The sequence below is a fragment of the Lactuca virosa genome, chromosome 1 (genome assembly GCF_052849685.1).
Source record: "Lactuca virosa cultivar CGN04683 chromosome 1, Lactuca_virosa_CGN04683_v6, whole genome shotgun sequence".
Classification (NCBI taxonomy): Eukaryota; Viridiplantae; Streptophyta; class Magnoliopsida; order Asterales; family Asteraceae; genus Lactuca; species Lactuca virosa.
The window spans coordinates 284881635-284885741 of NC_136426.1; the positions used below are offsets into that span (position 1 = coordinate 284881635).

General features: G+C 31.3%; 1 long non-coding RNA gene across 3 annotated transcripts; it reads right to left on the minus strand.

Annotated features, from left to right (window-relative positions):
- Positions 1 to 750: 750 nt before the first annotated feature.
- On the minus strand, positions 751 to 2229 carry LOC145109499 (uncharacterized). 3 transcript variants are annotated; one of them, XR_013709054.1, is made up of 4 exons: positions 1758 to 2229; positions 1637 to 1687; positions 1164 to 1264; positions 751 to 915 (listed from the first exon to the last, which is right to left on the minus strand). It is a non-coding gene; the product is annotated as an uncharacterized LOC145109499 (long non-coding RNA). The 3 variants fall into 3 exon arrangements; XR_013709058.1 differs by having other exon boundaries at positions 751 to 1264; positions 1644 to 1687; XR_013709045.1 differs by having other exon boundaries at positions 751 to 1264.
- Between the last annotated feature and the right edge of the window lie 1878 nt (positions 2230 to 4107).

Sequence of the window (4107 nt, forward strand, 5' to 3'; positions counted from 1 at the left end):
TCACATACGAATACGGAAGGAATACAATGATACAGAATATTACGAATACGGATGGAAATCAAATTTCATTAACAATTAAATATATCATTTTTTTAAATGTAATAATATATATATATATATATATATATATATATATATATATATATATATATACGGGTTGGCGGGTTGACCCGCGAACCCAAACAGATAACCCAACCCAACCCATGAAATAAACGGGTTGGTGGGTTTACGGGTCAAAAATCTCAACCCAAACCAGTCTATTTTCGGGTTGGGTCAGAGTCGGGTTACGGGTTGGGTCGAGAGTTGACACCCTTAGTTCAAGTCTCGTTGGATATATGTGGAATTAGCAACAGTTTATAGGAGTATAATAGATTTTTCGTTCAATAAAAAAATACATAAAATTGAATACCATTCGCTACATTAAAATTAATTCGTTAGTTTAAAATAACATTCGCTAAAATAAAATTGAATAATTTATATCTAGAAATGACGGTCTAAAATTGAAATAAAATTGAATTTTATGTATCAGTCGGGTAATATTACAAAGATTAATAGCGTCAAATACATCACTTTTACAAATGTGATTTGAGTCAAACAGTAGACCATTTGCCTCCTTCATTGATAACAATCTAGAATCTGAATTGTACAAAAATATATGGACAATGTACAACTATATGTACAAACACAATAACAATAACTCCATATAATCAAGGGTTCCACATCAATTCTTGAATCGCAGACAAAAGCAAATGATTTCGAACATAGTGGTAAAAATACAAACCTCATAATGGTTGCAAGTAAGAAGAAGGTACATTACACATAATGATAGTAAGTAGAAAGTTTGTTGCTACTTTTTGCAAAATTTCAAATTTTATTATTTTCAAACATACTGATATCCACATCTTCCATAGGCCGCTGCAACACCTCGTCAATATAAGAATGTTATTATAAATTAAGAGATTGGATTTTATTGATGAACAACAATAACCAACCTAAAAATATACTTGATTTCAATATAAAGTATTGCCAAATTAACCCAGATACCATGTTTCTATGGTAATACGATAACATATATCATTTTTGTTAAAAAGATATCCACCCAGTCTAAACCATCTAAAGGTTGTTTTGTATGCTGAGTTGCAGATGCAAACAATTGATCATACCTCTTTCTTAGTATGTTTATCATCTCTGGAATTTGAGATTTGCAATCCACAAAAGTTTGATCTACTATTGCTTGTATGTAGAATCACAGATGCAAACTTTCCTATAAAGATAAATCAGAATTACATAATGAGATTAAACAATACTTACAGATAGTAATGTTTGATACCCAAACTAAATAGAAGAAAAATATGATTTAAGGTATTACACAAGCATTTACATCTAAAATTAGAGTTACAGATTATAAAAGCCATTAGCTTAGACTTCCACTGTTTCAACCAAAAGCCAATTAAAAAGCCTGAAAAACCCCATAAATTCAAGAAGACAAAATGGTTTGCTTCTTATTTGGGCATTTGTTAAAAAGGTCATCGTACAAAACCCAACCGTTGCAACCATGGAGGTTGACAAAAGGAGAAAAAACATCAGTTACAACACAAAAACAAAATACAAAGGATGAAGGAATAAAGGCCGTTACTCTTAACTATATCCGAGAGGATAAGGAAAAAAATCCGAGATCTGCATGCACCTGGGAAATGATAATAACATAAGAAATATGAGAAATAAAAAAAGTGAAAACAAAATATAAGAAATCTTGCCTTTGTGTTATGTTTCCTACATTACATGGCCATATGTAAAAAATGTTGGCTCACATTTTGCTCCAAGCAACCATCAGTACTCAAAATATACAAACAGAGAGAGGGTTTACATGGATCGAGATGTTATGAGGAGAAAAAATGGCAGGATAGAGACCGTGATGACAACAGTGATACAACTAAGAACCCTAGATGTGTCGTTCAAAAAAAGAAAAACTAAATAGATGAGGGCATTTAGAGAGATATGGTTTGTAATCATTAGGGTTACTTCCAGATCTGTAGAAGAAGAAATCAACAAGCTTACATCGTGGTGTTTGGTGTTTTCCGGCAGTACGATCTAAGTAAGGTAGAGAAGGTGGTTCGGTGGAGGTGGTCGACGGCTGTTTAGGGTTGGAGAGGATGATGGATTGTAGAAGATAAGGAGCGTAATCTCTGGTTTCAAATTTTGAAATGTAGAAAAGTGTGTTGGAAAAGCAAGGTGTTAAGAACCATTGGATTGTAGAAAGGAATCGACGGGCATTATTAGAACCCAACCCATCCGTGTGAGCTTTGTTACCTTCTATTCATGCAGTTGCCCATTGATTTTTTTATGCATCAACTGGTTGTAAGACAAGCTTTATGATTTGTCTTTAAGACAACTTTTTAAGAGATGCTCTGTTTTGTTGTACATTGTGTTGTATAAGTTGTTTTTATGACTTTAAGATGTATGTATTATAAGATATCTGTTTTGTTGTACATTGTGTTGTATAAGTTGTTTTTATGACTTTAAGATGTATGTATTATAAGATATCTGTTTTGTTGTACATTGTGTTGTATAAGTTGTTTTTATGACTTTAAGATGTATGTATTATAAGATAGTAATATATATATATATATATATATATATATATATATATATATATATATATATATATATATATATATAGTTTGGGCTTATGATATATGATGGACTAGGTTTATGGATGAATCCATAAAGAGTTAGCCCACTTGAATCATGGATCATGGATAATAAGCCCAAGGGTATGGATTAGGGTTTAAATCGGTGACCTTAGTGTTCTTGGAGTTCCATAACCGAGTTGAGTGCATAGAACCTTTCTCTCAAGTTCTCCTTTGTCCAAGGTGTGTTGTGAACCGTTTGAGGCATCACACTTGGGGTTCTAAGTTCTTAAAGGCCAAAACTACAAGCTACAACATAGAGGTAATTCTATAACTTACTTTTATGTTGTTAATGTCAATTGTATGCTAGTTGTAGGCTTTATGCTTTGGAAACAATATTGCATGTATAATTAGAGAAAACATAGATCCAAAGCATTTTGGGTGGTATATGCACCATAGGATGTTGTAGTATACAAAACCCAACAGTGGTATCAGAGCCATGGGTTCTTTTCTATTATATTTGATGCATGGCTTATTTTTCAAAGCTGAAAAACTATTCTGACCGCACCTACTCGACGAGTACATGATTGGACTCGACGAGTAGGTTGTTTTTTTTCCTTGAACTCGACGAGTCCATAGTTGGGCTCGCCGAGTTGGATGATCAGACAGCAGTTTTTCGGGTTTTTTGGCCTGTTTTGGATTAGGATCATTACCACAAAATGTTTTAGTTCATAAAATTTGATGTTGTTGGTATGGTAATGATTATACTCATCCAATCAAAATATAATTGTCAAAATTTCAAGATTTGTATTAGTTGATATCATAGGCTAATTTCTTGTAAATTGTTGATATGAATTGTCTTGACTTATGAGTTTAAGTAAATCATTGATAATTTTTTATTTGTTAAAAAATATTGATCTAAATGTTCTTTAAAATCCTCCATAACTTGTCCTCAAGTTATGGAACATGAAAAGTTTTTCCAAAAAAACCACATTAAACTCATAAGTTATGGAAATCAAAGGTTTTTCAAGAGTTACAAAACTTGCCCTCAAGTTTTGGTATTTGAAAAGTCTCAAATAAGAAACTTTTGTAATTAAAAAGGTGGAACTCTTGGGTTCATAAATTAAAAAAGTTAATTAAATAGTTTTTAATTTTGATTTTTTTTATTTAGAACCTTGAAGTATTTGAGTAGTTTAAATTGCACCTTATGGACTTTATTAAATTAATTAAACTGTTTAATAAAAAGAGATTAATAATTCCATAATGACATTGTTTAAGTTTAATTAAATAAAGAGTATAATTTATTAATAGATTAAACCATATAGTATTTTAAAAGTTTAAAATACACCCTTATACTATAATATTAAAAGTTTAATAATTATATATATGTATAAGACAAGTCAGTCTTACCGTTAGTAGGCCTCATTCACGAAGTCGGTCTATAAGGGGAGTATATGGTTACTGCCTATAAAATGGT